Source organism: Octopus bimaculoides, chromosome 25 (assembly GCF_046866305.1).
Source record: "Octopus bimaculoides isolate indiv1 chromosome 25, ASM4686630v1, whole genome shotgun sequence".
NCBI lineage: Eukaryota > Metazoa > Mollusca > Cephalopoda > Octopoda > Octopodidae > Octopus > Octopus bimaculoides.
Window position 1 is genome coordinate 32,517,796 of NC_142952.1, and position 15,000 is coordinate 32,532,795.

The window sequence follows — 15,000 nt, forward strand, 5'->3', positions numbered from 1 at the left end:
ATATATATATATATATGCATACATTCATACATATATATATATGTATATTTATATGCATATTCATATGTAAATATATATATATATATGCATATATATATATATATATATATATATATATATATATATATATATGCGTATGTGTGTGTGTGTGGTATGTGTATGTACGAATATATGTATGTATGTGTAGAAAATCTAGAGAACCACTAACAGCATATTTAGAAGTCACCGTTCCAAAGCAGATATGCATATGACATGCTTATCCCAAGCAAAAGGGAAGCAAAGTGTAATAGAAATAGACAATTACTACAAAATAACAACAGTGAGACTAGAGTAGAACTATTAGTGTAAAATGGTTAACATAAAAGACGTTCCCGTACAATCAACGAAGCAATAATGTAAACGTTGGAAACTAATTATTAATCTATTAAAAAGGAAAGTTTGTATAAAAACAAAAGAACAACAAAGGCTTTTAAAATATGAAAATGGAGTTACTAAACATAGGAGAGCAGGCATCCTTTCGGGTTCAGTCCCACTGCATGGCATCTTGGGCAAATGTTTTCTAGCTCCGGAGAATCCCGTTATATATATATATATATATATATATATATATATGTGTGTGTGTGTGTGTGTGTGTGTGCAAAAATGCTAGTTCTAAAATCTCTTTAAGAGATCAACGCAGTAGTTGTACTAACAAGTAATATTCGTAACCGCTTTAACATGGCTGTCCGTTCGAGAGGACATCTCCTCTAGCTGGTTCACGATGCACAGATGCATCCGATAAAATTGCGAACAGGGGAACAAACACTTACCATCTCCTAGCGACGGGACCAGTAGACCTGTCCTGCTCCGAAATAGCCAGAAACCAGGGGCTAAACATAGAGGGGACAAACAAGGACAGACAAAGGGATTAAGTCGATTACATCGACTCCATTGCGTAACTGGTACTTAATAATTTATCAACCCCGAAAGGATGAAAGGAAAAGTCGACCTCGGCGGAATTTGAACTCAGAACGTAACGGCAGACGAAATACCGCTAAGCATATCGCCCAGCGTGCTAACGTTTCTGCCAGCTCGCCACCTTATTCTATCTAACTATCTATCTTAGTATCCATCCATCCGTCCATCCAACCAGCCAGCCAGCCAGCCAGCCAGCCATCTCTATCCGTCTCTCGTAAGCGCTATCCTTATGCTGAAGTCTCTTCCTATCATTTAGCAGACGATCCGTCCGTCATGGAGTCGCATTAATATTTTGCCTTCATAAATTCAACTTTTGACTCGGGTACAGCAACATCTTCGATGAAACAAGCTGACACATTGCTAGTTAGAACTTATCGATCTATTTTTCAGCATCATTTTATGACATAATAATACTAATAATTGTAATACTGGCCGTTTTACAACTTTTGGTCAACGACAGCACTTCATCCACCTATCACTCTCTAGCCATCCCCCCTCTCTCTCTCTCTTACTATTTCTCCGTCTCCCTCTCTTACTTTCTCCGTCTCCCTCTCTTACTTTCTCAGTCACTCTCTCTCTCTCTCTCTCTCTCTTTCACTCACTGTCATTCTAATACGTACTTTCTCTCTCTCAGTCTTACTATCTCTCTCTCTCTCTCTCTCTCTCTCTCTCTCTCTCTCTCTCTCTGTCTCCTCTCTCGATTTCTTTTGACTATGCACACACATACACACACACACACATACACACACACACACATATATATATATACATACAGACAGACATACATACACACACACATAGGTATTTACGTGAATATACACATATGTATTTAGGTATATATACATGCATATATACATGTATATCTGTATATGAGTGTGTGTATACAAATATATATATATACACACACATACACACACTCACACACACACACACACACACACACACATACACACACACACACACATATATGTATATACCTCACCAATCTTTCTGCCATTTCAACTATCAGTGCATGTCTCTATCACACGTTCCCTCTCACTCACTCTCCAACCCCCACCCCACCCTCTCTCTCTCTCTCTCTCTCTCTCTCTCTTCCTTTCCTTTTCGTTCAATCACTCATGCAGCCAATAAACCTACTAATACAGACCTAGCATTACTAACCACTAGCAACATTAGTAGTAGCACGACTTACTAACAACTCTGTTAGTAAACAACTGAATTTAAAGAATGACTCACGTGACCACCCTGTCGTCTGCCGAAGAGTCTGTTCCATGGCGAGCTCTTAACAATAAGAAAACCAGTGTGAGGGGGGCAAAAACAACACTCAATGATTTACAGAAAAGCTCAACTGTTCTCTGTCCAAAGCATTTTCATAAGTTTGTCCTGAACGCCCTTGTTTGTTTTCAAACTTTTCGTTAAACCTTGTTTCATACGTTTTTCCTTCCATAAATCCCAAATTACTCCGGTAGTTGAAGGAACTGGGAATGTGTTTCGTGTATGATCCATGGACTCCAGAGAAACATCTTCCGTGAATGACATGAGATACAAAAAAAAACAGACAGAGGGTTGAAATATTCATCGCAGTGTAGATTCAGATTGATATATATACGCATCACATTTACGCGTAGATTAATAGTTGTTGGCACTCGGCCGCTTACGACGTCGAGGGTTCCAGCTGAAAGCCCTTAAAAGTATATTTAATTAATAAGGTTACATTGTATGAAAGTTCACATTTAATTGTTTTTTATAGGCGCAGAAGTGGCTGTGTGGTAAGTAGCTTGCTTACCAATCACATGGTTCCGAGTTCAGTCCCACTGCGTGGCACCTTGGACAACTGTCTTCTACTATCGCCTCGGGCCGACCAAAGCCTTGTGAATAGATTTGGTAGACGGAAACTGAAAGAAGCCCGTCGTATATATGTATATATATATATATATGTATGTGTGTTTGTTCCCCCACCATCGTTTGACAACCGATGCTGGTGTGTTTACGTCCTCGTAACCTATCGGTTCGGCATTAAGAGACCGATAGAATAAGTACAAGGCTTACAAAGAATAAGTCCTGGGGTCGATTTTCTCGACTAAAGGCGGTGCTCCAGCATAGCCGCAGTCAAATGACTGAAACAAGTAAAAGAGTATGCAATCACTCTGGATGTAGCTGGCTATGAAACTTCTCTGCATGGGTTCTGATAATGTCACCTGACGGGGAGGGGTGCCGCCACTCTTGCTTCTGGACAAACCAGGTGAAAAATGCTTTCTCAAGTTCAGTCAGTTGCAATCCTGGCCTTCTTCCTAGCTAAGCCCTCACTGTCCACAACTGTATTTACATAACTCCTGGGGTTAGCCTCATCCTTAACTCAGCCATGCAGGATGGACTCTGGAACACCAGTCTCTCTCTCTCTCTCTCTCTCTCTCTCTCTCTCTCTCTCTCGATAATTTGGCTTTGATTTCGCTATTTTGTATGCCGTCAACCAGATTTAACTTTTTCCTTACAGAATAGGATTTCCTCTTAGGCATTGTGTAGTCATACGTTAATTTTTATTTTTGTAAATATCTGCAAGATAGCTTGAAATTGTAATGAATGAAGTGGAATATGGTCCTCCTTTTATATAAATCGTGCGTCCAGGGTGTTAATTACTTTCCCTTAAATATTAATTTGTGTGACACATTGCAACCCTTTGGTTGACGGAACCTTCTCCAAACAATCTAATCAAATAGTGGAAAACAAACTGTCAAAAGCTCTCACCGGTCAAAAAGGTGTTGTTTCCATCACAAAATCAAAGAGATTCTGCACACAAAACATGTAATTAGCACCCAATTATATGGGCAACCGATTGCAATATTTTCAAGCTGTTGATTAAGGTGTGTGTTTCGTTGAAATTCGCTGAAATTCTGCTTTTAATCAAGGTTTTTGCAAGCTGTGAGCGATAATGAGGGAAATTCTGCTTCAAATTATTTGCAGTCTATCAAACAACCCGCGTTATATGCAGGGACGCCTTATAAAAAGGGAGCACTGTACTAACGACCCTACAGTTTGATTAGGGGCCGTCTTAAGGCAGTTTCCCGTGAGCCTCGTGGGTCAAGGGGTCCAACTCTGGTCTAGGTACGTTGTGGCTTGCTGTCAATAATTAAAAAAAAATACTATAGGACCCAGTGTACTGGCTGGCCCGGCGGAGGTCCTATAAAGCTGCTAATGCGGCCCCGACTATTAGTGCCTTGTTTTGTTGCCCTCCGTAAAAATGAAATGCAAAGTTGACCTTGGCGGGACATGAACTCAGAACATAAAGACTAGGAACAGATAGAGTAAGCGAGGTTTTCTGACGCTCAATCAATGATGTTGATGATGATGATGATGATGATGAATGATGATGAAGTCGACGACAATGATTATGCTGATAGTGATGGTGACGATGATGATGATGATGATGATGATGATAACGACGTCGACGATAATACCACGACGACGACGACGATGATGATGGTTATAGTGATGATGATGAGGAGGAGGAGGGGGAAGAGGAGGAAGGCGACGACGACGACGATGACGATGATGATGATGATGATGATCGTGATCGTGATGACCATGGCTTCTGATGTTTTGTCTTGGTGGAAAGGCGAGCGCTCCCAGGTCTATTCTGCTGAATACCACAGATTTGCCCGTCAGTTGCTTCACTTTAGCCAGTTGAGCATCATAGCCATGTGTTGAGAGGAATTCTTTGGCGTTTGAATAATTCACCCCTAGAAACCTGGGTGTTTCGTTCATCATCCTTAAAGAACCCTTGTTCAGGGACCTTTTAAGCAGGATGGGCTACTCGGCCTGAAAAAACCTCTAACTGGGCCCCACCTGCAAGGTTATGCACAGTTTATCTTGATATGAGATCACCATATCGCACGCATATGGTTGTGACGCATGTGTCTGGTGTACCCTTATCAGACGAGTAGCCATGATGGGTATATTGGATTTCGTATATTTTACTCGTGTCACTTTGATGGCAAGTAATGCTCTCTCACTCAATAATAATAATAATAATAATAATAATAATAATAATAATACGAAGCTTTTGGAATTAACTGGTTAGAAGTGTTATCATGTATATAGTTTTGTCTTGGTGTAAAAGATGGACTACAGCAAATGTTCTGCTCAATACCACAGATGTACTTGTCAGTTGTTTCACCTTAACCAGTTGAGTATGTCCCTTGGTGGATGACGATATGTGCATCCCTGATCACAAACAGGAGTAGTGGGGGAGCATCATAGCCATGTGTTGATTTTTAGATAGACAGATAGATAGATAGATAGATAGATAGATAGATAGATAGATAGATAGATAAGGGGGAAAAAGAAATGGTGACTGGTGTACAGAAACACAGAGAGACAGGGAGAGAATAACAGACACAGAGGAAGAGACAGACAAAAAGAGAGATAAAGAAAGAGAGAGAGAGAGAAAGATGGAGAGACAGAGAGAGAGAGAGACAGACAGAGGAAGTGAGAGAGACAGACAGAGGAAGTGAGAGAGAGAGCGACAGAGGTTACAAGTTAAAGAAAGTGTAATAAAGTCGGTCCAGCTTGTTCCGTTGTTAGATTGACCTGAAAATGGAGATGAAGTGTTTTGGTAATCTTTCGGACACCACCACCACCACCACCACCACCACCACCGGTGTCACTGCAACCAATACTTCTGTCACAACCACCGCCACCACCACCGCAACCGCCCTCACCGATGCTATCGCTACACGATCTTTAAAGATTAAGATGAGTGAATAGACAGTGGGTGTGTGGTGGTTGTGGAGGTGTTTGTGGAGATTAGGTCGTGTGGCACAAATCTGGCTTAAGCTGACGAAAATTACCTCTGTTATACTGTATAGTTAATATATACAAGCACGTTGTGGTGTGCGTACACACACACACACACACACACACACACGCACATGCATACATACATAGACACCTATGCACGTATGTATATATACAGAAGGGTACGCATGCATATTATATATATATATATATATATATATATATATATATATATATATATATATATATATACATATATATACATGCATATTGTGTGTATGCATGTGTGTACAAATGTGAGTGCATACATGCATATAAGCTTGCGTGCTTATACACACACACACACACATACATATATATATATGTTGATATGTATGTATATACATATGTGTGTGTGTGTAGACATAAATTACGTCATAAATTGTTACACCCACTGGTGTGTATATCATTTCTCATGTACACCCTTACCCAACATGTCGGTATGTGGACCTTACACACACATACACACACACACACACACACACACACACACACAGATATACACTGTCTCGGGTGCACCTTTTTGGGGCCGCCAGCTACTACTAATATGTATGTGTATACACAGCAATGCGAATCTCGTGTCTGTCTGCATTGTGGCGGTATTAGCTGCTATGACAATAACAAGAACAACAACGGGCTGAAGAGTTCGGAGCAACTGAAACGACGACGATGATGGCAACAGCAACGAGAACGGTGCTGACAGCGGCGATGGTCACTACAGGAGATCAACCTCTGCAGCCAGTGTCAGTCATTGGACTTCGGCCTTGCTGGGGCACCACTTTGAAGGGTTTAGCCGAACAAATCAACCCAAGAACTAATCTGATTATTTTTCTTCGAGTCTGTTCTTATTCTATCGTTTTCTTTTGCCGAACTGCTAAGGGCAACTTAAGACTGTATATCGAACAAATTACAAATTTCGTCAACATCTGAGGTTTCGAGTACACGCCATTTACAATTCCCAAAGAGGCCGAAGTGCGTCTAGCTTTCTCGTTATCCGGTGCCGAGATGGTCGGACGGTCTTTCGTCTTTCTCCTATATATATATATATATATATATATATATATATATATATATATATATATATATACAGGGTGTCCCAAAAAGATGTACTCACTCTTATTGTTTTTTTGTGATGTACGGGCTTACCTCGATGCAACAAATCCAAACAAATGGATTGGGAGGAGAGGTAGCGTTGAATTTCCTGCACGTTCCCCAGACCTCACGCCAATGGATTTTTTTTTTATGGGGACATCTCAAAGATAAGGTTTACGCTGAAAAACCAGTGACAATTGATGATTTGAAGAAAGAAATTCGAATACAATGTCTTGCAATTCCAAATGAAATGTTTGGCAATGTTGTCGAATCCATTGTTGGACGTTATCAGCTTTGCTTGGAAAATGAAGGAATGCAGTTTGAACATTTGCGAACACGCAGGAATGAGAGAGAACATTAAACAATTCTAAATGACAATAAATAATCGTTTCTACAACACTTTATTTTCCTGAATTTAATTTAACTTTTCAGGATTGTATGTATATCACTAAACATCTACCTGAACACAAAATGCATAAGTACTGGGAAGTCAAAGAGTGAGTACATCTTTTTGGGACATCTTTTCGGCAAAGACACAAAATAAGTTCTAGGCTTACAATAAGAAAAAAAAAACATTGTAAAAGATAACACGCAGGAGGATTGAACACGGAACCAAGTAATTAAGAAGCAAACTTTTTAACCAAACAGCCATAAGCCCCACCGATAAGTCAATTAATGAAGAAATTAATATTTTGAGACGCAGGAATGAACGTGTTCGCGGTTATTGTCTTCGAGAATTCAGAAAATTGATCGAGAGAAGAAAGCAAGAAGGAATTTGGAACGAAATTCTTCAAAATTATCGGAATCAGATCTCCAAGATTATTGTTACGAGGCTGTTAATTCGGGAATGATTATTGCGTTGCTTATGTAATCATAGTATTATGCGTGCATTGTCACAAAGGTCGTGGAAGGGGGGGGGGGCATAAAAAGTGGTCTGCGGCCCGAGTGCCACAGGAGCGCCGATCGCCCGATTCCAAACGGAGAGGCATGCAAGAACAGTTTTTTTTTTCATTCTCGAAGAACGCAGTCTACCCACGGGATTATGCACCTCACCGGTATCCGAGTAGTAGTAGTAGTAGTAGTAGTAGTAGTAGTAGTAGTAGTAGTAGTAGTAGTAGTAGCAGCAGCAGCAGCAGCAGCATCACCGGTAGTAGTAGTAGTAGTGGTGGTGGTGGTGGTGGTGGTGGTAGTAGTAGTTGTTGTTTTTGTTGTTGCAATGGTAGTTCTTATCGGCGAGAAAAGTTGTCCTGATCCGAGAGGGCCGTTCCAACCATGATCATCCCGTCTTTTCATAGCATACTTAGGACTACCACATTGCCTAAAATGTTCTTCACATCTTTAAGACATTAGGGTTTGATTTTGAGGAATGATGAACTACTATTTCTAGCAAAGTCATGCGACTACAGAAAATCCCTCCCTTCAGTGGATTGTTATTTAGGTCAGGAACAATCTGGTCATGACCTCCACCCCTGTAATTTATTCAAACGTAATGCGTCTACCTGCTACCCACATAGATTCTACCAGGAATAAGAACAAACCTGAGTCAAACCAAGGCGGCGAGCCGGCAGAACCGTTAGCACGCCGGGCAAAATGCTCAGCGGTATTTCGTCAGTCTTTACGTTCTGAGTTCAAATTCCGCCGAGGTCGACTTTGCCTTTCATCATTTCGGGGTTGATAAATTAGATACCAGTTTCGTACTGGGGTCGATGTAATCGACTGGCCCCCTCCCGCAAAATTTTGGGCCTTGTGCCTAGAGTGGAAAAGAACCTGAGCCAAACTAAATTAACAATGTTAATGATGATCCTTTCTGCTGCAGGCACAAGGCCTGAAATCTCGGAGGAGGGGGACTAGTCGACCACAGCGAACCCCAGTGCTCGACTGGTACTTTATTTATCGACCCCAGAAGGATAAAATGCAAAGTCGACCTCGGCGGAATTTGAACTCAGAACGTAAAGACGGACGAAATACCGCTAAGCATTCCGTCCGGCATGCTCACGAGTCTGCCAAAGGGTAGGCCTTGTTACATTCTGTGTCACGCTGAATTTCCCTGGGAACTACATTGAGGGTATACGTGTCTGCGGAGTACTCAGCCACGTGCACGTTAATTTCACGAGTGGTTTGGGACAAGTCGATTACATAGGCCCCAGTGTTTTACTGGTACTTATTTTATCGACCCCCCCCCCCCCGAAAGGATGAAAGACAAAGTCGACCTCGGCGGAATTTGAACTCAGAACGTAAGAACGGATGAAACGCTAATTAGCATTTTGCCCGACGTTCTAACGATTCTGCCTGTAATGGTTTCAAGTTTTGACACGGGGTTAGCAATTTCGGAGGAGAGTAACCCCAAGTGCACAACTGGTATTTATTGTTTTAACTCCGAAAAGATGAGGGACAAAATCGAACTTGATGGAATTTGGGGCTCAGTATGTAGAGACGGACTAAATGGCGTAAAGCATTTTGTTCGGCCTTTCTGGTAGTCACTACAGGCAGTCATATACACATAATTATATATATTGACATACACCTACTTACTTACACATACACAATAGACAGTCATACAGTTATACGTTCACACACGCAGACACAGTGAAACGCAGTCACGCACACACAGACACGTGCACACACACACACACACACACACACACACAATCGTAATCATGCAGTCATACTCACACAGAATCATTCAGTCACACACACACACATATTCGCATATATATATATATATGTGCACACACATATACATACATGCATACATACACCTTTATACATAGACACACGCATATACACACGCACGCACAAACATGCACATACATATATATTCACACACACACACACACACACACACACACTCATATATATATATACTCACAAACATACTCGCCACACACACATGCATGCACACGCACTCACACATACCACACATCGACGTACACACACTCAATGACACACGCACACACACACACACACATCCGCACAGGTGATCTTCGTTGAGCAGGTAGAGACAGTTTTTGATTAATGACTGCGGAAACTGAAAATATCTGCTGCCTGCTCACCTCTGACACAGCATCAACTCGTTTCGGTGTCATCAGAAACATTCCTGGACTGTTTGGGTAGTAGTAGTAGTAGTAGTAGTAGTAGTAGTAGTAGTAGTAGTAGTAGTAGTAGTAGTAGTAGTAGTAGTAGTAGTAGGAATAGTAGTAGTAGTAGTAGGAATAGTAGTAGTAGTGGTAGTAGTAGCAGCAGCAGTAGTAGCAGCAGCAGTAGCAGTAGTAGTAGTAGTAGTGGTAGTAGTAGCAGCAGCAGTAGCAGTAGTAGTAGTAGTAGTAGTAGTAGCAGCAGTAGCAGCAGCTGCATTAGTAGTAGTAGTAGTAGTAGTAGTAGTAGTAGTAGTAGTAGTAGTTACCGTTGTGGTGATTTAGCCACACGTCAGCCTTCACTACCTATACTTTATAAATAAAATACTTTCCAGCCACGTTCGTCCCGATTCAAATCCACCCCCACCCCCCACCCGGCCTTGACTCACCCACCCCACCCCGCCACTCTTTTCCTCCCTCCCCATCTCTAGATATACTATTGAACGTGTTGCTCCCTTCTGAGTCCGTACGCTTTAATTTCAAGGAGATTTAGCTGCTATTTTTAGGAAGTCAATCGACCACTCAGAGGGACTTCTTTTTTGTGTTTTATTTATTTCAACTTCCAGTGTCCATTTTTTGTCTCTGTTTGCAATTTTCTCTCCATCCATCATTATCCTCGTTTCATATCTTTTCTGTTTCGTTTTTATCTTCCTCATTTTCATATTTTTAGACAGATACAACTCCGAATAAAAAATGATATAATAATAATAATAATAATAATAATAATAATAAATTGGCCTAGAGCCAACGTGATTGCTTAACCTGCTACAAATAAAAGCAACATCCTTCTTAGGAGAGTTGAAGCCGCCCGCTAACAAAGCGACAAGACTTTTTGGGGTTAGAGTTCCCAGTGTTTGTAAATACGTGGTTGAGTTGGTGTGTTGATTGAACTGTCGATGCCCACACCCAAGTGTGTGCATCTATTCATCTAAAGAATCTCAGATGGAGAATCTTTGGAATGCCTTACAGATCTCCATTGTGCCACTAATGGACTGAATTTGGAGCATGCGCGTCAGTTTTTTTCTTTTTTTTTTTTTGCTCTTCTTTCGTTAAACCTAATATTTCTCGGAGTTTGTCAAGATTGTATGTACATAGCCTAATGTGGCTTTGAGGATAGGTACAAATGAACAATTATTGTCGGGGTACAGAGTTATAAGTTCCGCATTAATTCAATATAAATGTTCCCTTTTACCTGGACTTGTGATGTTACATTCACAGTGTATGGCTTTTGCTCCCTCTCCTACAGAACAATATCAGGTCTGTCTGTCTATGTGTTCGTCTATCTGTCTGTCTATCTATCTGTCTGTCTGTATGTATGTATGTACGTATCTTTTATCTTATATCTTTTACTTGTTTCAGTCATTTGACTGCGGCCATGCTGGAGCACCGCCTTAAAGGGTTTTAGTCGAACAAATCGACATTAGAATATACTTTTTTGAAACCTAGTACTTATTCTATTGGTCTCTTTTGCCGAATGGCTGAGTTACGAGGACGTAAACACACCACCACTGGTTGTCAAGTGGAGGTGGGGGGGGGGGGGCAAAGACAAACACAAAGGTATATACATAATTTAGAGAAAAGAACCAAAGTTCATGAACTCATCCATGAAAATCCATGGCAGTCACACAGAAAAAATTAATAAGTAAATACACGATAAATAAATATAATAAAATACAAAGTAAAAATCATAAAATAATAATAATAAAACGACTACACGTGTTTCATAACCAAGTTTTCAAATAGAAAATGAAATATATTCAAATCGATTAAATCGATCGAAAATCATTTCTATTCAAAAATATAGCTCTTGGAGTAGCTTGTTCAAAATATTCGGTTAGCGTATCTCGGAACTGTTGCGTTCGCGAATCTCGGAACTGTTACGTTAGAGTACCTCAGAATCTCTCAGGGTGACCAGCAGACGACACTCAAATTCTGTCGAAACTGATTTCAATCATCTTCTTCTTCCACCGAGTTATTTTGCGTTCGCGAATCTCAGAAATGTCGCGTTAGAGTACCTCAAAAGTGTTGGTTTAGAGTACCTTAAAAGTAATGGTTTAGAGTACCTCAGAATCTCTCACAGTGATCAGCAGACGACACTCAAATTCAGTCGAAACTGATTTTAACCCTCTTCTTCTCTCACCAAGTAATTTTGTCTGAAATAGTCTGTCGATAATTCTGTGTCTGGGAAAAATTCCAGTCGACGCCAGAAGATGACGAATTTTTTAAATCATTGGAAAGAGCTTCCTCTGTTGTCCGGTGAAGTGGCTCGTGAGATGATTTGTGGAATAGTGTCAGCTTTTAAAGTGGTCAGTTCCGAACGCCATATTGTTGTTTGAAGTATGGGAAATAGTTTTTGTATTCTATTATTGGTCGTATCACAAAGTGTATATGGATGTATGTATGTATGTATGTATGTTATGTCTATGTATGAATGTATATGTGTATATGTATGTTTTGTGTATGTATGCATGCATGTACGTATGTATGCATATACGTATGTATGCATGTATGTATGGATGTATTTATGTATGTATGCACGTTATATGTATATATATGTGTATGGTGTATGTATCTTTGCATTCATCCATGTGCGAATGTATATATCAATGAATGTACGTATTTGTGTATGTATGTATGTATGTATAAGTGTATGTTGTATGTATGTATGTACGTATCTATGTATAAGTATATGTTGTATGCATGTATGCATGCATGTACGTATGTCTGTATGTATGATTGCATGTATGTATGTACGTAAATGTATGTATTTATGTATGTATGTATATATGTATGTATGTCTGTATGTATGTATGTATGCATGTATGTATGTACATATGTATGTATGTAAATGTATGTATTTATGTATTTATGTATGTATGTATATATGTATGTATGTCTGTATGTATGTATGTATGCATGTATGTATGTACATATGTATGTATGTAAATGTATGTATTTATGTATGTATGCATGTATCTACATATGTATGTATGTAAATGTATTTATATATGTGTGTATGTATGGTTTCTGTGTGTTTGTGTGTATCTATACATTTGTGCACTCACGTGCACACAGATCCTGACGCACCTGCACACGCAGACGTATATGTATATGTAAACGTATATGCGTGTGTGTGTGTGTGTGCGTGCGCTCACGTGTGTGTGGATGCCTATAACTATACATATACATGTAAAAATATACACACATATACACATACCTACGTACATATATATATACGTGCCTAAATATACATATACACACACCGGCATACGTATGCACACAGGCATACATATAACACATACATACATGCATATATACATGCATAGACATACATACATAAATATACATACATACATTCATACATGCATGCATACACACACACACATACATACATACATACATACATACATACATACATACATACGCCACAAATGATGACCTTATATATATATATATATATATATATATGTCTATATATATATATATATATATATATATATATATATATATTGCGTATCAAATTATTAAGCAGCTCTGTTATTTCGAAATAACAGAGTATTTATTCGTTCGAATCCAGATATTTTTTCACTGAATCATGGCAACATCTGGCTGCGCATGCTCTATTGTAAAATAAATTGGTTCTGCGCAGATGTAAACAAATGGCAGCCATTTTCTTGAAACAGCAACAATTTTATTGTCTTGAATTATTAGGCAAGTGCTCAATAAAAGTGTTATTATGGGTCAAAAATGTGATTTAACATCAAATAGAAGTCCACCGTAATCTCGGAGCTTGGAAAAACAAAACTGACATTGGAAATATCAAAGATCTTGGGAAGAGGTCATCGAACTGTGAAGAAATTTGTGGAGTCTTCTGCTGTCTGTTTGAGGGCTGACAAGGGTAAATTGAGCGTTGTTTCCAGGCGTACTCTGTCACGTATAACGAGGGAAGATGCAAAGAACATGTGTCTGCCTGGTCGAGAAGTATTTAAACGTTGTAGTAAGGAAAACGTTTCGAAATCTACCAGGCGTCGCCTCATGAAGCAGGTAACCAAGAACGTAAAACCTGTTACAAGCCCCCCCCCCCCCCTCTGAAGGGGCCAAATGGGCAGAAGACTACATGAAGATAGATTTTTCAAAAGTCCTCTTTACTGACGAATGCCGTGCTACCCTAGACGGACCAGACGGGGTGGAGTAAAGGATAGGTTGCAATTAGTGGCAATCGTCCTCATCGTTTGAGACGCCAACAAAGGGGAGGCGGAGTCATGATTTGGGCTGACATCATTGCAGACAAGTTTGTTGGTCCTTGGAAAATTCCAGACGGAATTAAAATGACATCTAATGCCTATGTTGCCTTTTTGGAGGACAGTTTTAAACCATGGTTGGAGAAGCAGAAAGTTTCATTAAAGAGAAAGCTGTTATTCATGTAAGATGAGGCGCCCTCCCACGCAGCTAAGAAATTTCGTGTGGTGTGTTGTGGTCTAGGACACAAACGCATGCGCACATAAGAATACACATCTTAGAAGAACAGAATGGAGTAAGTGAAGCAAGAACAAACACGGAAACGAAAAGTGTCGCTGAAGAGGTCACAGATGAGTGACGAAAGATTTCCGGACGATGGACATGAGTTAGAATAATAAAATAAGAACAGTAATAAACGAATTAAGAAAAAATATATATATATACAGTGTGTGTGTTTATTTGGCAAAAGAAAAAATGCACACACACACACACACACACACACACACACACACACACACACACACACTGTATTGATAAAGCTGCAAAAACATCAGAAAAACTGTTACTCAGAGTTTCACATTCCGAAGCGACTTGAAACATAGACTCAGTTTATGGGAAAGAATGCTTGAATAAAAGAACTTGCAGAAGATGGTTTGCAAATTCAGAAGTGGAGATTTCAGTCTTGAAGATGAAGATCGAACAGGACGTCCAGTTGAGTTTGATGATAAGCTCCTTGAGGCATTAC